This window comes from Aethalodelphis obliquidens, unplaced genomic scaffold (assembly GCF_003676395.1).
Source record: "Aethalodelphis obliquidens isolate GAN/ISIS:26980383/991018 unplaced genomic scaffold, ASM367639v1 scaffold33, whole genome shotgun sequence".
Classification (NCBI taxonomy): Eukaryota; Metazoa; Chordata; class Mammalia; order Artiodactyla; family Delphinidae; genus Aethalodelphis; species Aethalodelphis obliquidens.
This window is the reverse complement of record NW_020837977.1, coordinates 14,070,991-14,094,012: the sequence shown is the minus strand read 5'-3', so window position 1 is coordinate 14,094,012 and position 23,022 is coordinate 14,070,991. Positions and strand designations below refer to the sequence as shown.

At 48.6% G+C, this 23,022-nt stretch overlaps 1 protein-coding gene and 1 non-coding gene across 4 annotated transcripts in view; one reads left to right on the top strand and one right to left on the bottom strand.

Annotated features, from left to right (window-relative positions):
* Window positions 1–6: 6 nt before the first annotated feature.
* The window catches only part of CHD7 (chromodomain helicase DNA binding protein 7), a 179,054-nt gene continuing 156,038 nt past the window's right edge, over window positions 7–23,022 (top strand). For all 3 annotated transcript variants that reach the window (XM_027128031.1, XM_027128030.1, XM_027128029.1), the window contains exon 1: window positions 7–277. The gene's annotated coding sequence lies outside the window, so the exon portion shown is untranslated. The remainder of the gene's footprint in view (window positions 278–23,022) is intronic.
* Window positions 7,751–7,837, bottom strand: LOC113631585 (small nucleolar RNA SNORD35). Its single transcript, XR_003437448.1, has one exon. It is a non-coding gene; the product is annotated as a small nucleolar RNA SNORD35 (small nucleolar RNA).

Genomic DNA, 23,022 nt, shown 5'->3' with positions numbered 1-23,022 from the left:
GGGGGTTGAGCCGTGGTAGTGCGGACGCGCTCGTGCTCGGGAACTATCGGATTAAACTTGAATCGAGTGCAATTACACAAAGGAGCGCCGCTGAGGAGGCGACCCGGGGACCCGGAGACCCTGAAACTCGCCAGAGCCGCGTTCGCCCCCGGCCAACTCCGCGCCCGAGGACTCAACCCCCTGGCCGCGGCCGCCGAGCCAACTCCGGAGCCCGCTCTGCGTTTTGTTTCCCCCTCGGCACAGGGCAGCGGAGAAGCCCTCCCGCCCGCCCGACCCGGTAAGCGCGAGAGTTCGCCGGGCGCCCCCAGGAGGGGCGGCGGCGGCAGGAAATCGCTCCGGGCCGGGGCCGGGGCCGCGCGAGGAGTTGGGAGCGAGGAGTTGGGCGTGTGCGGGGCGAGGGGCTAGAGCGGGCGGGGGCCGGGGCCGGCGCTGGAGCGCAGCGCCGCCCGGGCCGTGTCGCCGGCGTCGCCGCCCGCGGGGCCCGAACCCGCGCCCGGAGCGCCGCCCGGCGACCCAACTTTTGCCTGCGTCCGCTGGGCCGGCGGCGGCGGCGGCGCGCGGTCCGGCCGAGGGTCACTTCCTCGCATGTAAATGGCTTTTTGTTGTGCTGCCGGCGTGGGGGGGGACGGGGGACAGGAGGGAGCGTGTCTGCGCGCGGGGGAGCGCGAGCGCGTTTCCTCCCGCCGGCGCCGAGCACGAGTTGCCGGCTCCATTCGAAAGAAAAAGGAAGGAGGAAAAGTTGGGCTGCAACTCCAGTGCGAGTGGGCGATGGGCGCGCGGGCGCGGGGCGGCTGAGCAGCGGAGGCGGCGGCTCGGGGACGGCGGCGACCCCCGCCTCCAGCCCCCGCCCCCCGCCCCGGACCGACCACGCCGCGCTCGCCGGGAGCGGCGGCCGCACCGGCGCGAACAAAGTGCGTCCATCCTGGCGCGGCGGCGCCGGCCCGCGCGGGGACGGCCACCGGGCGAGGTGGGTCGGCGGCGAGGAAAGTGCGCGGGGCGCCGCGTGGGGCGGGGGCGGCGCGAACACGCGGCGCGGGGGGCGTCCCGAGCCCGGCCCGTGCCGGCCGCGGGCGCGGAGTTGCGAGCCCGGAGCCGGGGGCTCCCGGGGCTCCCCGGCGGCTCCCAAGTGCGCGAGGAGGAGAAGAAAGGGAGCAGGGTCGGGGCGAGCGCGGGGAGGCGCGGCGCGGAGGGAACCCCACCTTGCCGAGCTGGCCGGGCCAACGGCGGCGGCGGCTGCATAATAGCGACTTTAAGCCCCCGGAGGCAGCTCAGCTCCCCCATCCCCGAGTCCTCCGGGGGTCAACGCCGAGGGGGGGTGTCACCAGGTGGCCCCCGGGGTGGCCCGGGTGCGCTCTGCCCCCGCCGAGATCCGCCGTTCGGGGCGTGAACGGCCGAGGTGGCTGGAGGCCAGGCGGTCAGCGGGCAGAGGAAGGAGGGCGGTGGGGGACGCGTTGTTTGTTTGGTTGGCACCGGGGGTGCGGGGGCGCGGGCACCCGGAGGGCTGCGGTGCGGGGCGGTCGCGTCGGCGCGGGGCGAACGCGGCCGGGGGGCGGGGGAGGGCGGCGGATCCCGGGCGCGGGGGGGCGGGGGGTCGGGAGGCTCCGGGGAAGGAGCCGCCGGCCCCGAGCAGCCATCATTACCGAGCCGCCTTTCTCCGGATGGCTGTGCCTCGAGGAGCCCCGCGCCGTGGGAGCGCACCCCGAACTCGCGGCCGCCCGCCCGCCCGCCGGCTTTGTGAGCGCCCCCGTCGATCGGACGCGCGGGGAGTGCTTCTGCTACCCGGCGGCCGGTTTTCCTGGAGGTCACTTTTAGGGACTGTTCACGCCTCGTTTTTAAACTAGTTTTTTTCCTCCTCTTCCAAACAGACAATGGACAAAAGAAAAGTAGCAACCCACATGGAGAGTTTCCTTTTGAATTGCTAGAATTAGATACACTATCCAGCTCTCCACTTGCTAAGTATACTTTTTAGTTTCCCATTGTATATTATCTAGCCATCGATTTAAAGAACTTATCTTGAAATATGTCCATTCTCTGGGCTTGATTTTTGGGCTGCATTAAATATTTTAACTTATTTCTAAAGGATTATGTGAAGGCCCTGATTTTTATTTTCTGAAAATTCTCATTAAAGCCGTCTTTGCAGTGGGCAGTACCTTTCAAAGAGGTTGAGTGTGTTTTCCCCCCATTTGTCTCCCGATAAGGGGAGGTGGGAGTACTCACTAAAGGTAATAATCAAATAGAAAACAACAACAACAAACCACACAAAACTTATCCTTATTTCCTCACAGATCTAGTCTAACGATGGCCAAAAAAAAAAAAAAAAAAAAAATCGTAGTGACTGTGATCTTAGCAGCATGGGAACCTGATTTATCCCAGTTATAATTCCGTTTAGATTGTAGCAATGTGTAAGTAGTAGGTAATTTCTTATTTCAGAAATAACTTGAGCAGTGATTCTGCGAAGTTGAATCCGCCTCCCAGCCCCCAGAGTACATCTGTCGCGGAGTGTTTTTGTCTTGCTGTTGCACAACAGAAGCCCTCCAGTCTTTACCCTAAAATGGCAGCTTTCATTTGACTGGGGCCCATTCATTGACAATGATAATAAAGAGGCTGAAAGCTAGATGCTTGGGGCACGGAGCAGGACTGGGTTTGCCTTTCTAGGTGATAGTAAGTGGGAGACATTTTATGTCTTCCAGATTTGTTCACAGAAAGTTTGTTTTCCCTGAAAAATCTGTTCTGTGGAAAAAAGTTACAAGGTAAACAGAATTTGGAAGTGGAAAGCTGACTTGCAGCAAATTTTAGAAACTAAGTTTTCTTGTTTTGCCAAATAGTGAAATTATGACATCCCCCCCCCCGCCCTTTTGGTAACCAGCTAAAGGGACATGATGGATTTTTGTGAGGCTTGTAACAGGTGAATTTCATCACCATAACACTCAAGAATTGTTTTCTAGCACTATGGATTTTATTGTTTATAGTCTGTTGATATTTTCTATTTTTTTTCCTCCCTCTGTGCAAGCCAGTAAATTGAAGCTTGAATTCTGTTCTAGGTTTTTCAGGATTCAAATGAGTTTCTTGATAAGAAATGAATAATTATAATAAAGGGACTGGTATGTGAATTCCAAACTCTAATTATATTGGTTTAATCAATGAAATTATTTTTACGTCAATTAAAAAAATTGCTTCCTTTTCTATGTCTTAATTTTGAAAGTCAGGATAGAGAAATGTAGGTCATTTATAGGTGACGGTGATGGTTAAAAACTCAAACATTATTTTCCTCTTTTGAGGAAAAAAAATAGCACTTTTGTTTTTTTTCCCCAAGTTGAGAATACCTAAGTTGAGTTTAAAATAGCAGGTCTGGTAACTTAATTTTGAAGGAGTACTTTCATAGATTCTCCTGTACTTGGTTTAGTTGTTAATCAGTTCGACTTATAGGACTATTTCCAAAACTTTTTTCATGAGCGTCTTACTTTTATTGAGTTAAAATGAATACCATGGGGAGTACCTTTATAAAACTGTATCAAAGAAATGTGACAATTTTTTCTTCATACAGATGCAGTCAGTAATGTATTACCTATTGTATAGTTTTTAGGCAGAAAGGTCAAAAGTAAAAGAATATTTTCGTCTATGAGAAAATACAGTCGGAGTGCTTCTACGTACATGCTGTGTAACCCGTAAGAGCAATCTCAGTGCCGAGTTTAGAGTAGTTATTTCAAACCTAGCCGAAGAGCATTTTATTCCCTGTGCTTGAGAAAGTGTCACCATCCATTTGGTTACTTTTGATTCAGCAATCACTGGCAAGCTTTCGGTGTGTAAAACGACAAATAAGAGGCGGTGCTTTCCCTCACAGAGTTTACCATCTACTAGGAGAGCGCGTTCTATAGGTAACCAAGTACTCATATTTTAACTTTTAAGATCAGCTTTGGACGTGTTGTTATTGTGCATCTTTTATTATCCGTACATGGCCTTTCAGGTTTGATAGTAGTCGTCATGGCCGTCTTATAGACATCTACTATAAATAAGGCATTGCAAGAATAAAAATGCTTAGTCAGGGCTGAGCAAAATGTGTGGCTGCAAAAAAATGACCCTTAAAATTTCAGCTTTGTAATCAACTGATTTGCTTCCAGTATTCAGATGCTTTCTAGATGTAAACAAACCAGCACTTAGATAGATGCAGGTCACAGAGCTAAATTCACTAAGGTAGATGGGGAAGGAGCATCTGGGGTGATGATGGTGAGATGATGTCGGGAACATGATGGCGCTGTGTGACTCTTTAATTGTCTTGTTCATTCACTCGGACACTTTTGTATATCTTTAAAAGAGTATTCTTTTTATGCCCTTTTAGAAATTCAGAATTTTGTATTGTTATATCTTATCAGGTTTCTAAAGCCATTATAGCTTTATCAGTTTGGGAGATAAAATTTTCCTTTTTCTCTGGAGATCTTTATTATTCTGTCCTAGTTTTTTTTTTTTTTTTTTTAAAGAAAACTTTGACATTCAAAGATGATGGATGATGTAAAAATATGAAAGAAATTGGGAGTAAATGATCACTTTTCTATTTCTATCACTTTTCTGTTTTTCTACAAAAAATATGAAGATGTAATGATTTATTTTAATTTGGGTATTACTCAGTTGCACTTATGGCAAAACCCCATAGCTGATTATGGTGGTAGTTAAGAGCTGGGATGGTAATTAAAAACATTAGTACCGTTCTTTTATATTTTACTTTTATCAATATATTAAAATTCTTAAATGAAACCACACCTGTGTGATAAAAATAATAAATAGAAACAGGAAATCATAATGATATTGTCAAGTAGAAATTCATCTTACAGTCGTTAGTAAATCTTTGGATATTTAGAGCATGAGGACCTTGGAGAGCTAGTTGAACTTTCTCATTTTACAGATTGAGGAACTAAAGCCCAGAGGATTAATTAAAGGAGCCGTCTCTGGCTGGCCACCCAGTTACTGCCGGCAGAGCTGCCTTGGTCATGGTTGTCTTCCTGGTGCCTAGCTGGGTGCTCATGCAGGGGAGTGCCGGGTTGGTCTTTGTTGGATGACTGAGCTGCTTCGGGAAGAGACTAGCTCTTCCTCTTATGTTCTGACTCAAAAGCACCTTTTGGCTTAAGCATCCTATAGCCTATGCTCACGTAGCTCTTAAGGGTGTTCTTAAGCCAACAGCGTTGTATTTGCCTCTGTGCGGTGGTTTGGAGGTTTTTTTGGGGAGGCGGGGAGCGGGGAGGTATGATTATCCATCTAGAGAAATGCAGAGAAAATTATTCTGAGACTTGATTATTGTTTTCATTATAGAAGCACGTATTCATTACCGTAACTAGGTTCCAGTACCTTTAACTAATGTTAGGTGACTGCAAACATAATTGTTTTCTCAGGGAAATATTTTTGGAGGTTTTTGTTTTGTTTTTATTTTGAAAAGTAAAAACTATCTTTTTAAGAATAAAAATAAGGTAGAATAGTAATGAAGAAGCATTACTTGGCAGTAAGAGGCCGATTGGTCCCTGAGCTTGTTTGTTTGTGGCCATGTGGCATCAAAGACACTTTCTTCAGTGGTCCTTTTGACCTTACACCACTGCTGTAGGTGCCAGGCTTGGCTCTAGTGGCTAGTGACTGGGCTGTGATCAGTTTTCCTGTTTCACCTGTTTTCTTGTTCATCGGCTCAAGTGTCTATTGGGTACCTGCTACCTCAAAGGCGCTGCGCTGTGCCTGAGTTAGGAATACAGTGGTGCCAGGAGAAGACATAAAAGACCCACGCGAAAAATAGAGCCACCGCAACGTCATAGGTGCTGGGCGGCGGACTGGGAGGAAGGACAGTCACCTGTTAGGAGCGGCTTCAGCGCTGCCGTCCAAGCGATGGTAGGAGAAAGGGGCAGTGCTAGCCCACCTGGAGGGAGGCAGCGTGTCTGAGGCCCACGGAGAGCAGCTAGATGACATGCAAGAGGCGGGCACAGGCCAGCTTGGGCGGGGCTTACAGGATATGGAATTTGGGATTTAAAAAAAAAGCAGCAGAGCCACTGGTGAGTGTTAAGCCGGGCTTGACATGAGCAGGCTTGTGTTTTGAAGACTGAATTGGTGGGTGGGGCAGAGGAGAGAGAATAGGCTGGGAACCTCATCCTGCCCGCTATTGCTGTGGTCCACGGGGTGGGAAGGACCAGTGGTTTGGGCTAGACTGGTGGTCGTGGAGATGGAGAAGTGGACAGGTTGGAGAGATATTTAGGAGGCCCAATGACTTGTATTTGAAGACAGATTTGTTCTCAGGGAGAGGAAGGTGTCAGGGAGCGTAGGTTTCTAGTGTATTCGCTGCATGGCCGGCTGGCTGGGGTTGCTGCTCTCCGAGGTAGGGAGCACCTGATCAGGACCTGGTCTGAGGAGGAAGTTCACGAGCTCTTGAAGCATGTGACTGAGGTGGCCGATAGCGGACCGTGAAACTGTTGCTTCAGCCTTCTTTCCATTGCTAGCGGCATTCTAAAACTTCCCAGAATAGTCTGCCAGCTTCCCCCCAAAGATGTTGGTGTATGGCGAGCCCACCAAGGATTGCTGGTGGTGTCAGTGGAAGGGGAGAGAAGAGGGAAACTTTGTTATCTACCTTGATATATGGTACTTTCTTACTTGCTTAATAGGAGTTTGCTTGCTCATACAAGGAAGAGGACCCTCCGGTGAGCAGACTTTGCCACATTTTGTCCTTGTCATGGTTGTCTTCCTGGTGCCGCTTTCTGTTGCTAGTTATGTATTGGGACGAGGTCCTTGGACTCCCGGAAGATAGCTGGTGCTCCCCATGGAGGAAACTGATCGCATTTTAGGAGCCGGTTGTGGCCAAACATGGGTGTGGTAGAAATGAATACATTACTTAGGTAATTGTGGAGGGAAATACTGTCCTCGGTCAGAACATTTACCTGTTCTGGGGGAGGAACTATGTATAAACTACCTTAATATATCTTAACAGTCACTTTGTTCAATTATTATAAAAAGTGGATGATAGAGCGCGATTGGTCGCAAGTGAGAGATGCTAATTGATAAATCCAGAAAAGCTTCCAAGTTGCTGACTTTAATATTATATGAGAAAAAGTATGAAAACCCTGAACATTTATCTTTTGTTTTTTTGTTTTTTGGTTGTTTTTTTAAGAATAAACAGTCAATTTTATTGGGCTCAGACTAAGAATCCATGGGTCTTGAGGACCTCTGTGAATTTGTCAATTTTCTTCTCTATGTTTTTTTTTTTTTTTTTTTGCGGTATGCGGGGCTCTCACTGTTGTGGCCTCTCCCGTTGCGGAGCAACAGGCTCCGGACGTGCAGGCTCAGCGGCCATGGCTCACGGGCCCAGCCGCTCCGCGGCACGTGGGATCCTCCCGGACCGGGGCACGAACCCGTGTCCCCTGCATCGGCAGGTGGACTCTCAACCACTGCGCCACCAGGGAAGCCCTTTCTCTATGTTCTTTTCGGCCTGCTTCCGTAGCCTCATGAGCTGCTTCTTTTTCGGGTGGTGGATCTTGGCCTTCTCCTTTCTCTTCTCCTCCAGTGTAGCCGTTACTGCCTGGTACTTCCGCTAACCTCATGAGCCAGGTGCCCTACGTAGGCAAACTGGGGGGGGGGGGTAGAGGGAGAAACGAAGCTGTAAGAAAACGAGGCCAGGGTGACTAGGGGAGGGGCATTGACATCCCGTCCTAGAGGATCCCAGTCCAGCCATACAACTTTTCAGCAAGCCTGCGCTCAAGAGACACAGCCACCCCGTCAGGGCTCTCTGCTCCTCCTGGCATCAGCTGAGCCATTGGCTTTATCGGCACTGCCCACAGTGGCATCCGCAGACCATCGTGAGAAAAAGCCATCATCTGCTGAACATTTATCTTGAAACAGTTTTTTTGTTTATTTTGTTTTTTGTATCTTTGTTTCTGCCAGTTTGTATAGTAACAATGTTACCCATTTATTTATTTTTAAATTTTTAAAAAAATTTTACTTATTTTTGGCTGCGTTGGGTCTTCGTTGCTGCACGCGGGCTTTCTCTAGCTGCGGCGAGTGGGGGCTACTCTTCGTTGCGGTGTGCGGGCTTCTCGTTGCGGTGGCTTCTCTCGTTGCGGAGCACGGGCTCTAGGCGTGTGGGCTTCAGTAATTGTGGTTCGCGGGCTCAGTAGTTGTGGCTCGGGGGCTCTAGAGCATGGGCTCAGTCGTTGTGGCGCGTGGGCTTAGTTGCTCCACAGCCTGTGGGATCTTCCCAGACCAGGGCTCGAACCCGTGTCCCCTGCATTGGCAGGCAGATTCTTAATCACTGCGCCACCAGGGAAGCCCTACCCGTTTATTTTTGTTATAGGTCAGACATTGATCTTCGTGTGCAGGGAGAACCTTCCTGGGACTCTCTGTCTTTGGTTGGGGCTCTGTTTCAAAGGTGCTCTGTTTGACATTGGTCCTCATAGGCCTTTTTGGTGTCCTTGTGACTTGATCGAGTCCACCAGGGCCCTCCCTGACTTCCTCAGGGTGGGCACGATTGTGTGGCTTTGCAGATTTTTCAGGAGCTTACGTTAGCTGTAGGGGCATGCTACATCTGAAAGTTTTACTCTCACTTCTAGTGGTTTTGAGGGATTATTTGGATACGTCTAAAATTTAAGGGTAGTAATGTTCCCATGTGGTGACATAGTAGGAAAGCTGGGCTCTTCTGTCCACACTTTCTCTTTTTGTGCCTACTCTACTCATGGGGGGCATACATCTTTGGATATCTTGACCCCTAAGACAGTTGGGTTCCATGCCTTTCACCCTAATGCCCTTCCTCTCCCACGGAGATGAGGAGAGCAGTTGTTCTTGTGGAGGTTTTATTCCGTGGTGGCCGAGAGCTTGAGTTGTGGCGTCAGAAGGATCAGCTAGTGAATCAGAAAAATAGGAACAATAATACTCTCAACCAGCCAGGGTTACTAACGGCAGAAGATTGCATGAGGTATCCCACCTAAAGCACTTGGTATAGCGTAAGGCATATTTATTGAGTAGTTACTAGCTAATTGGTAGTCATTGAACTTATCAAACCATGTGTCTTGGTTTTAATTTAAAAAGTCCCCGGATCCTAAATCATGACTGGCCAAGCACGAGAGGCCTGCAGTGGATCCTGGCTGCACGGTTTTCACCTTTCCTCAGAAGTCGACATCAGAATTAACATGGGTGTGTGCCTGTATCCAGGCACAGAACTGGATGTTATTCACCTAGTCCTCTCATTGACTACGCAGAGGCAGCTCGGATACTCCAGACACTAGAAATGGCACATCTGAAGGAGCAGTTGCTTTCTGGCTACAGAGCTACCCGTCTGCTGGCTGAGCTGTGGCTGTCTTACCAGGGAACCCGTCAGTCCTGTTTTCCCCAAACCTGCAGTTCTCCGTAGTCGGTGGGAGATGTTAGCCTGGGTAAACAGTGGTGGGCATCTTCCATCCGTTCTGGAGCGTTAGAACCTTCCAGTATAGACTGGAGAGGTACACGGTGTTCTCAAAATCTGTAACTCTAGGTCCTCAAGTCTCTGAACGTCGGGGCCGGTCCTTTTCCCCCAAATTCTGTGCCTTGCTTAAGGAACGGACAAGAAGCTATCTAAAATGGGTAGATTTGGGGTGGGATCTGGGATAGGAGTAGCAAGGAGAAAGCGAAAAGGTTCCCTGCCTCTGCAAAGGTGAGGCTGTGGGGCAGCTTCCTTGGAATCCCGCTGCTCTCCAGATTGGCATGACAGTGGGAGAGATGGAACGAAGACAGCTTTTGTTTTGTTTTATCCTATTTTATTTTCACTGAAAAGAGACTCTAAAGGGAAAATGAAATGGGACAGAGTAGAAACAGTTGACAGACATGAGCCTGTGGAAGCTCCCCGTATTCTTCCGTCCTTACTGCAAGGTTGAAAAATTGGAGAAGCTGCTGCTGCCTTTTTTTTTAAAATTTTTTAAATAATTTATTTATTTAATTTTACTTTTGGCTGCGTTGGGTCTTCGTTGCTGCACGGGCTTTCTCTAGTTGCAGCGAGCGGGGGATACTCGTTACTGTGGTGCGCGGGCTTCAGTAGTCGTAGCACGCGGGCTCAGTAGTTGTGGCTTGCGGGCCTGCGGCATGTGGGATCTTCCCGGAACAGGGCTCGAACCCATTTCTTTCTTTTTTTTTTTTTCTGCGGTATGCGGATCTCTCACTGTTGTGGCCTCTCCCATTGCGGAGCACAGGCTCCAGACGCACAGACTCAGCGGCCACGGCTCACGGGCCCAGCCGCTCAGTGGCATGTGGGATCTTCCCGGACCGGGGCACGAACCCGTGTCCCCTGCATCGGCAGGCGGACTCTCAACCACTGCGCCGCCAGGGAAGCCCTCGAACCCATTTCTTGAATAACAGTGACTCTAAGGGTTTGATCTCAGTAGCTACCACGTGCGGAGCGTAGGCTTTATTTGAGTTTGCATTTTGCTAACCTGTTTACTTACGTGGACTGTTGGTCACTGACTACCAAAGTAGGATTAATCAAATCGCTGAGGTAGGAGCAACAGTTGCCATTATGTAGGTGAGGAAATGGAGTTTTAGAGATTGTTTAATAAATTTGCCCAAGAATACGGCTATTAATGGTGGAGTTGGGACTCAAATCAGGACAAGCTTATTTAAGACCATGTAGCATTAACCTCTCTGCAGAAGTTGCCTTGGAGGCTCCCATCAGAATGACCTTGGCCTTAGAAGCATCCGTCTCAAGGCTTACACACCTGTGCTTTCAAGGCCCACCTCTGGGAGTGACGTTGAACGGCCCAGAGCTGCCCATGAACGCATTAGCATCAGGGAGGCTTCTTTTCCTCACAAGTCATACCTTATCGATTGCAAACACTTTCTACCGAAAAGACACTCACTTATTGTAAGACTTACTAGTGTTCTACCCTGTTTTTATCAGTCCAAGACGTGGCCAACATCAGAGTATTCCGCTTGCTACAGAATTGGCTGTCCTCAGAGCTTCTTCCCAGGGTTTATCCAAGGTGTATTAGTTCATGGAGCATCTTTGTCTCACTGCAGAGGACTTGAGTTGCTCAGGAAAGAAGACAGGATGTTCCCTAAGCTCCCAGCCGTAGCACTCGCTCTTGGTAAATACTTAACCTAGTCAACAGCCAGACTCAAGGAAGTACTTGCACACCGCTTCTGCTCACATGCAGGACGACGGGCCGTCCCCTGCAGCTGCACGCTGCCTGGTGTCAGTAGGTCTCAGATTCAGATGTATACAGCAGTAGGTAGGCTCATATGTTACGGGGTGGATGTGTGTTCCTTTTTCAGGGGATTTAAAAACAAAAAAACAAAAAAACGATAGTATCCCAAATCCTAATACTCCTTTGCGTCTTAGAACTATTCTATGGTGACATATCTAGATTCTGTATATGTTTATGGGTTTTATTCCTTCACAACTGAACAGATAGTTGTCCAGCTTAAGTACAGTAAATCTCTTGTTAAAACTTGAAGTTTTGCTATTTTTGGTGCACTTGAAATTTTAACTTTTTTCTGATTGTGTTAAGTTTCAGAGAGCTAGGTTTATCACCAGAATTGGCATTTTAAGTTTTCCATTTTCTCCTCTCATTAAAAAACAAAAAATAAAAATCTAGGCTGGTGTTTGAAGCAAAGTTCAAGTTTATAGGGAGCTTTGTGGCTGCTGTGGGCTGTTGAGAGCCGTTTCGTTTAGCTGCTGGGGTCGAGCAAGATAAAGAGAACCCTGTCTCATGTGCTGTCACATACTTAGTAGGGATGCAATAAAATGACGCAATCAGGTAATTTCCCACATGGTTCAGCCCATGGGTGGTGACACGGCTGTACCTGAATTGTGGGCAGGCAGGCGGTGTCACCGTGGAGTACCTGGGAAACGTGGTGTTTGTCATGGTGTGAACGAAAGGTGATGTACTGCCTGAGGATCTGCACGGAAGCCCAGCTTTTGCTGGTGGATTGGTGACATAGGGGACCGACTGTCAGTCGCTTGTTGTAGTTCAGGCTCTTCAGAACTTGAAGAAATGCCCACATAGGGACTTCCCTGGTGGCGCAGTGGTTAAGAATCCACCTGTCAGTGCAGGGGACACAGGTTCGAGCCCTGGTCCTGGAAGATCCCACATGCCGTGGAGCAACTAAGCCTGTGCACTACAACTACTGAGTCTGCGCTCTAGAGCCCGTGAGCCACAACTACTGAAACCCACGTGCCTAGAGCCGTGCTCTGCAACAAGAGAAGCCACCACAGTGAGAAGCCCGTGCATCGCAAAGAATAGTAGCCCCTGCTTGCCACAACTAGAGAAAGCCCACACACAGCAACGAAGACCCAATGCAGCCAAAAATAAATAAATAAATAAATTTTTAAGAAAAAGAAATGCCCACATCATCAGCATTATCCTTTATGGATCACCACCACCATAATAACAACATTCAGAATAGTAATATCTTCACTTGGCACACCTGAAAATGGCTCAACTACCTGCACCTCTTCTAAAAAAGACTGCATGAGCCAGCTGTTGAATTTAGTAAGTGATCTGATTTGCTTTGCCTGCCAGCTCCAGGCTAGAGGTAAGAAAACGGGTCTTTTTATTCAAAGCATTACAGCATTAATTTATATCCTTATTAAATTTTCTTGTGTTTATCTCTTCCAATATTCTATTTTGTGAAAGGAACCCCAGCTTTCCCTTTTCGCACTGTTTTGAGATAGTTGCATAGAAAATGCTGGTCCTTCATTCCTGGGCAGAAAAGCTAACAGTATATAGTGGTTTCTGGGGGAAGAGGGAGCAGCTGCTGCGAGCCTGGCCTCTGCCTCTGTCCTGTAGCTTTTCAGCAATTGTCTCCGCTCCCCGCCCTTCCACCCAACCAGGATTCAGAGGTACAAGGTGGTTTCGCAGAAATAATGCATTGATTGGTCTTTAAGGAAGAGTAGAATGGTGAGCTGGATGATGTAGCTTTTTCATCTGTTTTCTCCAAGGGACCTGTAAAACGGGTCTGTTTACGTGACTTTGAGGATCTTATATAATTATTTAAAAAGTCCATCTGGTAAAATTAGAATAATAAAATAGATATTTATTGGGGCCTTAGAATGAACACAGTCACCTGAGGTGCTTGTTAAAAATGCATATTCTGGGATTTCCCTGGGGGTCCAGTGATTAGAACTTGGTGCCCTCACTGCCAAGGCCACAGCTTCAATCCCCGGTCGGGGAACCGAGATCCCACAAGCCTCGCAGCGCGGCCAAACAAACAAATGCAGATTCCCTACGCCAGTTTTTTTCCTGAATTAAAATCTCTGCGATAGGAACCTGCTGTATAAAAAAAAAAATAGAATAAAATTCAAAAGAAAAATATCTCTGTGGGCCATCTAGAGTCTGAATTTTTATCTAGGTGCTTCTGATAACATTCTAAAAGGCCACACGTTTAGACCAGTATGTTAGTTATACCGTGAATGTACCATGGAAATACAGAACAGTTCAGAAAAATGGTAACATATATTTTTACAGTACATTTTGGAATTTCGCAAGTAATGTTATTCTCTTACACGTAAATGAATGAAATGTAGCTGCTATTTGAGATACCAGTTATATAAAAGGTAAAGATGGACACATGGTTGAGCTTGGAAGTATAGTCCACTTCAAAGGTGGCGGTAAACAGGTCAGAGAGCAGCATGGGTTGTATTTGTTAAATTTTATTTTCATTTCTGCCACAGAATAATGAAAAACTTGTCTTATGTGTGGTTCTAGTCTATGTGGTATGAAAAGTGAGTGGATTTAGGGGACTTCCCTGGCGATCCTGTGGTTAAGACTCCAGGCTTCCAGTGCAGGGCACGTGGGTTCGATTCCTGGCCGGGGAACTAAGACTCCCGGATGCTACATGATGCGGCCAAAAAAAATTAAAAAAATAATAATAAAAAAGAAGTGTTAGTGGATTTAATAGGCAGCAGTAACTGTTTAGGGGCACCCGTTCCAAGCGGTGTTGTCTCCAAGGGCAGGTCAAACACGTAAAGCGAGAGTGGCAGGGAGTTTGGTGGGTGGACTCGGCGGCGTCCTTCTCCCTGAGAGCCGGGTGTTCTGCGGAAGGTGATGGGAAGCGGCATCCGGGCTCTGTCCTCTCCCTTCCTTTCCGATTCGTTCCTCACTGACTGTGCCGGCCTCTTGCCCTGTTGTCTCCCCGGCCTGGACCGTGGCTGGGAGGTGCCGTCCGCGTCCTGGGCCTGCTCCCCGGGGTCCTCATTCCTCTGCTGCCCTCTGAATACAGCCTGCGTCCTGCACCCAGAGTGCCCGTCTCGGCTTCTCTAGGGCCCAGTTCAGACTCACAGCTCCAGCTCCTGTTTCCAGGTGGTTAACTCCTAAGACTGTATTTTTATTTCCAGTATCGCCCCCAGACGTCTGTTCTTAATGTTCCCCACCTGTCTGAAACAGAAGTCTTTTCAACACCCCCCGGCCCCCCTTTTCCTGCCTGAAGCCCAGCCCCGCATCTGAGCATCTGAGTCCGAACGACGTGCTCCGTGCCGCCCCGCGTCCTGACCTTTGCTGGCCCACTGCAGGCTCCTCTGAGTTCAGGGGGGCACCTTCCACTGCACTGCACCCTTGAGACCCCCGCCCGCCCGTTAGAACACAGTCCCCGGCCTGCTGAGCCCTGGCTGTCATCACCGTCGCCTGCCTGCGCTGGTTGGAGGAGACCCCCGCCCTCCCTCGCCGCTCCCGGCGTCCTCCTTGGGCGCCCTCCCGCCCCGACTGCGGGTCTGGAAGCACCCAGGCTCCTGCAGAGGCGTCCTGCTCCACGCCTCCGGGTGTAGCCGGGCTGACAGGTTTAAAGTGGAGGCTCCGTCTCAGGCGGGGCGGGGTTGCCCTGTGCCTGCGGCCTGGCCCCTCCCTGGCCTCCCCAGTGACAGGCTCCAGCCCTGCCTGGCTGTCCCCCAGCTGGTTCAGAATGTGTGTGGGGAGAGGAGGTGAGAGTCCCTCCTCAGGCCTCAGCCCGTGTCGTGTCCCCGGCGTCCGGTCGGAAGGCCTTTCTTTATTCCTGGTCGAGGTGTCCTGATTAGGTGCTTAAGATGCCCTGTGGGTCGGCGGTCCAGGGGTATGCAGGTTAGCACAGTAATGTGCGTGTAATAATCTGGTGTCGGAGGGAAAGCTGTTCAACTAGCAGCTGAAGTCCTCTTGGGGGAAGTCGCTCGCTGCGGCGAGCGTGGCCTGAGGGACTGTGCTGGAGCAGGTGCCCTTTGCGCCAGGGAACCATGTGGTGGCAGTGGCATCAGGGCAGACGGCTGCCTTCCGCGGTGGCTGCTCCGGAGGGGGCCTCAGAAACGGGCCTCCAAGGTCACGGCGGAGTGAGCTCTTACATAAGGGCCGCACCCAAGTCGGCTGTAGGAAGGACTTCATGAATGCAAAGGCGTGGCCAGTAAGGAGCAGGGAAAATTCAACAGTGTTTTCAGATTTCCACCTCTAAAGGGTAAATGGTGATTTCTGGGTAAGGTTTACCGTGACGTCTTTTTGGGTTTTGGAAACATGGATGTGTCTGGTGAAAGCTGTTCTCGTATGGACTCTTTGAGGAGACAGATAAGAATTATGAGTGTGCAGATCTTAAGAATATTCTTGTGACTTTAACGTCTGTGAAGGGGAGCTTGAGTTCTGTGGGAGATACTAAACATGCTCACCGTGGCCGGGAACTGCAGGGTAGCACACCTGTGACGAGGTGGAACCGGACAGCGCGGCAGGTAGTCAGGTGCCGAAAAGGGGTGGCGCTACGGGCAGGGACTTGGTAGTGGAGGAGGGAATCAGCAGGTGTGACCTGTGCCCTTTGATAGGTTGCAGGGACTGAGAAATGACAGGAGCAGAAAACACAGAGATACTGTTGAGGCCAGGGTCCCCAGACCAAGCCGCAGGGGCGGGGCCCGTGGCCCCAGGGAGAGGGGCGCCCTGCCATACACCTGCCCTCCTCCCGGCCTCCTGGGACTGCAGGGAGCCCCGTTCCTGGGCCCAGGAGGGTCAGAGGTGGCTGGGGGCAGAGGGGCAGGGGCTGGACAGACGGGGTTGGGGATAGGCCGTGGCGAAGTTGGAAGTTCAGACCTGGTGAGATCCTGACTTGCGTTAAGTGATGGAAATGGAGTTGAAAGGTTAGTCTGGCAACGCGTGGGGGATTGCGCTTGAAGAGGGACTAGAGGCAAAAAGTCAGAGGCTGTTGAAATAGCATAGGCAGCCGCCGTGGGGCTGCACCAGGGCCAGGGGAGTTGAGGAGCGGGGGAGACCTGGGAAGAGGGGGAGATCCGGGGGGGGGACGGGGAGCGGGGTGAGTCCCGTTCCTTCCAGGGGCCGGCTCGGAGCTGAGAATGGCTTCGCAGCCTCTTTTCAGGAGAGCCAAGGTTTGATGATTTGAACTTAGATTAGATCCCCAAATAGGAAACGTTTGAGGAGGGTGAGATGTGTGAAAAGATAAAAGGTCACTTTAGAAAGCTCCCAGAATAAAGCTACATCACTCACGAAGCTGTGTAACCTGCGAGCCAAAAAATAGCGAAATAGTAAATTTTTTTTTTAAGTAAAGTCAGTGTCTTATAAAAATGATTTTGGAACTGTTTTCACATGTAGTCTGACTTTATTTTTTTAAATGTCCTTACAATGTGGGCATAGAATAACACGAACGAATTCTGCAGGATTGTTCCTATTGCTCTTTCAGAATCAAAACAGCACGATGGTAGTTGGGGAGTTTGTTAAGAGGCTACGCAGTTATTACACACGGAAGTTATTCCGTTCACCATAGTTGAGCTTCCTTCTGAGCGTGTGTTCTGACGTTAGGACGAACCGTCTCGCCTTTTATGCTTCACCTGCTCTAACGTGTGCGTGTGGATCTATTAAAAAGACACATCAACAAATACAGTAGAGAAACAGCTGCAGCCCAGTAGAAAAGCAGTAGAGGATATAAGCAGGTCATGCAGAGGAAGAAAATTTAATTGCCAAAAACACGAAAATTCCCAAATTATGGAGTAATAACAAAATGCAAATTAAAACGAGATACTTTTCCTCCTAATCACATTAGCAAAGATTTAAAAAACAGTTTTGATACTGACGGAATATGGTGAGACTTGCACGATCACTGCCGTCTGAGGTTCAGACTAAGGTTCAGCAAGTACAAACATTTTGGAAAGTAATTGGAGATTATATGTGTCCAGACCTTTATGAATGGCCATTCCAGTCATATCAGTCATCCATCTAAGGAAGAATCTGAAATCCAATCAGCTGTTATGAATAAGAGGTCACAGTGTTTTTTTCTGACAGTGAGAAACTGAGAATGGTTGAATGTGTGCTGTGTTCATATGTTAAGAGTATGATGCAGGCGTTACACATCACGCTTTTGAACAACATAAAGCCTCAACGAGTAGAGCACAAAAGAATATATTAACTGTGGTCCCAATTTTATACAAATTAAATCACAAGCCTAGGGAAAATACATCAATTTTAAAAATGAGTAGTTTCAGGGATTGACAGTTTCACTTAGTTAAAAGCTCTGATTCCGGAGTTACACAGGTCTGGTTTGAATCCCTGCCCAACTACTTACTGGCTGTGTGACTTTGGACAACTGACTTAGTAGCTCTATGACCACAGGCAAGTTATTTTTATTTTTAATTTATTTTTGGCTGTGTTGGGTCTTCGTTGCTGCGCATGGGCTTTCTCTAGTTGCGGCGAGCGGGCTTCTCATTGCGGTCTCTTCTCTTGTTGCGGAGCATGGGCTCTAGGGGCGTGGGCTTCAGTAGTTGTAGCACGTGGGCTCAGTAGTTGTGGCTTGCGGGCTCCGGAGTGCAGGCTCAGCAGTTGTGGCGCACGGGCTTAGCTGCTCTGCGGCATGTGGGATCTTCCTGGAACAGGGATTGAACCTGTGTCCCCTGCATTGGCAGGCGGACTCACAGCCAATGCGCCACCAGGGAAGTCCCACAGGCAAATTTTTAAACTTATCTGAGACTCAGTTTCTTCAGCTATGGCGGGGGGATGGTAACAGTGCTTAGCTCCTAGGCCTGTTGGGATTAACGCAGCGACGCTTCTGAAACACCTCGCACGGTGCTCGCTGCATTGTTAGCCCTCCATAAATGTTAGTTATTTGGATTGTGGGTTGTTTTTATTCTAATCTTTATATCCTTAAGTATTTTCTAAATTTTATACTGAAAGGTACTTTCATAATCAAGAAAAACAACCATCACCACCCCAAGAAGCTATCTTATACCAGATGTGGAAAAAAGAACTCCTGACAGGTTTTCAGTGTTTTGTGGTATAGACAGAGAAATCTTTTTTTTTTTTTTTTTTTTTTTTTGCGGTACGCGGGCCTCTCACTGTTGTGGTCTCTCCCGTTGCGGAGCACAGGCTCCGGACGCGCAGGCCCAGTGGCCATGGCTCACGGGCCCAGACGCTCCGCAGCATGTGGGATCTTCCCGGACCCGGGCACAAACCCGTGTCCCCTGCATCGGCAGGCGGACTCTCAACCACTGCGCCACCAGGGAAGTCCAACAGGGAAATCTTTATAATCTCAACTAGTTACATTTCTGAAATGAATACCCCAATGTTTGCCTCTTAGGGTTTTCCCTTTTTCTAGATCACTGAGCAGTATTTGGCTTATTTTTTCTATCTCACAGAAATTTTGTTCTGCAGTAAGTTGAATTTAGGAGACCCCTGCCTTCTTTTTTTATCTTAAGTTTTCTGAAATCAAAGAAAACAAGAATCATTTTTTTAAAAACTTGTATAGATGAGATCTGAATTTGGTTAGTATTTACTAAACATTTAGCACTCCGATTTCAGTGCTAGTGCATCTCACCTAATTGTTTAAATATGGGAGCATGATTTTGATACTGGGGAGGTGGAGGAGAAACCAACCCCTTGAGAGTTTTGAGCTTGAGTTTAAAGGCTTATTGTGTCTTGGAGCGAGTCGACTCACGCTGGTGGGAAGACTTGAGCATCTGGAGCCCTTCCACCTTGGAATTGTGTCTTTCTCACAGAAGAAAGCATTTGGGTCGCATGCAGCCTGGAGAAGCTTTCAGGCTCTATTTTCTTCATAGGAGGGTAACAGCTTTGCACTTACAATAAAATAGCTTCAAAGCTTTTGTCTCCTTGAAGTTATGTGACCTTTCATATATCTCAAACATCCTTTATTGTATCTTCTATGGCAAACAGAGGAGGATAAGAAAAGGAAAAATAGAGACAAATCTTAACATCGTCTCCTAAATTAATTATGAATACATGGGTTGATGGTAATGTAAAACTTAAACCATAGAAGCCAGAATACATGCAACTTCATTTTATTATTGTATTTCATACACATCTAAGATGGTGTCAGTTGTAAGAAAGATCCTACTTCTGACCTATGGGAATGTGAAAAAAAAAAGTATGTCTTAGATTCAGTGAAATACAGTAACGAGTGAAAAATTAGAAAACCTTCAGTTGGCAGTCACTCGTGTTTTTCAGTTTCGTTTACTGAACAAAAAGGAAAATCACCTGACTGCATCTGAAATTGGAACTTAAGCCTCTAATCTTTAGCAAAAAGATTTCACAGCTGCCTGTCACTTTAATCACACCTGGTGCCGTCCTGTGCACACCTTGCTGCCTCCATTGTGAACGGCGCGTAGAGCACAGCCTGGATGGGCTTATGAATCAGGCATTTCTGCATGAACCTGCTTGGCTACTGGACCTAATGTAAGCAGACAGTGGGCCACCTTTTATAGCGTTAATCTGCCAGACTGCTGTCAACACATTGGGTACCATAAAACGGTGTCACCAAGACTATTCCACAAGGGTGATGCCAAAATCTATTAAAACTCACAATAAAACAAGAAACGTACTGCTAACCATTAAAAGCCTGACTTGACAATCGAGTATTTGGGTATAGATTCTGAGCTTAGTGCTAGGCTGGTGCCCACGTTGTACAAATGCAGAATGAATGTTTTTTGTTTATAAGTTTAAAAATCTAATTATTCAGTGATACAAAGCAAGGAAAGGGCCCTTTTCTTTCTTTCTTTGTTTTTGTTTTTTTTTTTTTGTATCTAGGATAGTTTGAGAGGATTTTGCAGCAGATAGTGTGAAGCCAGGATGGAAAGAATATAGACCCAAATGTGGACCTAATGTAATGATGTCAGAGATTTCCTCCTCCACCAGCCGTAAGGAAGAAAAATTTCCAATGAAATGATAGCAATGTAAAGATTCTCTATATGTCTAGTTGGAGATCAGATAGGTAGCATGGTGGAAAGGTTAACGCCAGCAAACAGCTCTGGAGTCAGACGGCCTGGGTTTAAAGCTAGCTTCCAACACTTAACTACCTTTGGCACCTTGGGCAAGTTAATTAATCCCCAGCCTCAGTTTCCTCATTTACGAAGTGGGGTTAATAATAGTACCTTCTTCAGTGTCTGTCATGTACCAGCCATTCATTAGAATGAGCAGCTATTCACAGTGTCACGGCTTGCTTTGTTTCTCAGTAAAGAGAATGTGAAAGTGAGAGATGTAAAGATTGGAGAGCCTTGGTGTCTATTAGTGTGACTGTAGAGGTTTCAGATGAAGATGGTAGATAACGCCTTTCTTGGCACTGCAGTGCGCATCAGGCAACTTGAGAGCAATTAGTTATTAAGAAAAGACTGAGAGTATGATTGTGGTGACTCCCTGTAGAGCATTTTGCTATGATACCTTGGTTAGGGTTTTCTGGATTTCCCCCATGTCTTGTGGTTGAGTAAGGAGTGGTTTTAATGTGGCAGTGTGCACTTGGGTTATCGTGAGGTGTGGAGCTCTGCTTCGTGCAACAGGACAGGGGCGTCTCTGTCTTATCCCATAGCTTCTTCTATCTTAGGTGATATGAACTGATACTTTAATGTCACCAAAGAATTATATGACCAAGAAGAACTGAGATGATTTCAAAGTGGCCAAATGTTGATATTTAACTGTTCTGTTGCTAGTCACCCAGAGTGAGCCAGGGCTATGTGATAGGTCCTGTTTTATGTTTTATCACGTTATTTATTTATTTATTTATTGGCGGTACGCGGGCCTCTCACTGCTGTGGCCTCTGCCGTTGCGGAGCACAGGCTCCGGACGCACAGGCTCAGCGACCATGGCTCACGGGCCCAGCCGCTCTGCGGCATGTGGGATCTTCCCGGACCGGGGCACGAACCCGCGTCCCCTGCATCGGCAGGCGGACTCTCAACCACTGCGCCACCAGGGAAGACCCTTCTTTCTTTTTTTTTTGTTTAAAGCCTACGATAACCTGTTCTGCCGGAGCTGGCCCTGCGTATCCCCCATTGCTGTGAAGTATGGCCCAGTTTCTCTGCTTCCTTGCTGAGCGCCCTCCCTCTACTGTTGGATGGGGTGGAGGCAGGGGGGCATAGAAAGCTAGAATAAGCAGAGGGCAGGACTTGAAGGAGCTTATAGTTGAATTAACTTTCCACCTCCTCTTCAACCCCATGTGCCACCGACTTCTAGGGTCGTCCCTCATATTCTGCTCCCAGCCGCGTCATGGGTTAGATGAACTGGTTCCCCCGCCCCCCGCCCCCGTTTATGGTTGTTATTGTTTCATAGCCAGAGCTTGTTTCTATGGAAATATTTTAGATTGCAAACAGCCAAGTTCAGAATATCATTAGGAGTAAAACTAAAGACTGAATTGATGTTTGGTGATTGCTGGCCTTGGGCTCTTTCCAACCACACTGGAGCTTTCACCTTCACGATTGTGTCTAGGACGGTTCTAGAAGCTTACCACCTACGGCAGTTACTGCAGCCCTTGGCCATGCTGTAGGAGGTCCATGGACCTTTTCATTGGATGCTCCCCTGAGACAGGGTCCTGACCTGACAGAAACCAATGATCGTGTGTATCTCAGCCCATATGGACGAAGGCAAGATGAAACCCAAGGGAATCGGGACCACAGAGTTCGGAGGTTACTGTGCGTGACCTCACATGATGAGATGATGCCACGTCGGGTGGCGGAATAGTTGTAGAGACGTAAACACGTGCTGGCTCCGGGGCTAGTGACGAGGTCCTGCTTAGCCCAACCTGGCGGTCGGTCTACAGACAGGGGCGGTGCAGCCTCCAGCCCTGCTGCTGGTGACCATCGCAGGTGGCGTCACCTCAGTCAGGAGTGTGGGTGGGTCCTGGCGTCAGAACCTGGTTCTCACGTAGAGGCCTCGCCGTGCCACGTGGCCCTGGGAAGGTGCCTTGACCTCTGCCAGCTCGGGTCCGCAGGGGGCCAGCACCCAGCGCCAAGCAGGTCCCGGGGCGGCAGGCCTGTCAGTGCCTCCTGGGAGGCAGGACCTTCCAGAAGCCATGGGCTGAGCTCACGGGTTGGAACAGTGTGTCCATGTGAATTTTGAGCTGGGTGAGGTTTGTGAATAATGTCTCTTCGGGCCGGAAAATAACCGGATGGGAAGAGCACACACATGCACGCAGACGTCACCCCAAAGTGGTTCAGGGTGTCCCACGTGATGGGACAGGAAGGCGGCTGCAGCTCGGCCAGGTCAGCAGACCTCGGGCCAGATGCAGAGTCGCGGTGCACACATGTATATAAGCAGCAGCGGCAGCGGGTGAGTCCCCGTCTTGTGAGACAGCCCTTGTAAAGTGTCTGGTCCTGAGTGCTCTGTGATAAAGTGCTAGTAAAGGGTCATCGTGATGGACAAGATCACGGCCACAGACCCGGACTTTCAGTCATGGGTTTCATCTGCAGAAGGTCTTACATTCCATTCTCAGCATCTTTATTTCCCCAAAGAAGTGTAAGTCCCTTAAGGTGAAGTAGGTTCTTTTTCCTTCCTCCCTATTTCTGTGTAAACTTGGCCGTGTGTTTGGGAATGGATGGGGTTTACTAGTTGTAAACGAGAGGGTGTTTCTCACCCAAAGGTGATATTGTGGCTTCTCCACATAGCTTGGACGGTCCGATTGTATCATGGTTCTTTCTTGCATAGATGTCTATACTATATAATGGGAGTGTTTCTTAATATGATGCTCTCTTGGAACAACTTTTTATCAGGTAATTACAATTTTTTTTTTTTTTTGGTCTGTGTTGGGTCTTTGTTGCTGCACGCGGGCTTTCTCTAGTTGCGGCGAGCGGGGGCTACTCTTCACTGCAGTGGCTTCTCT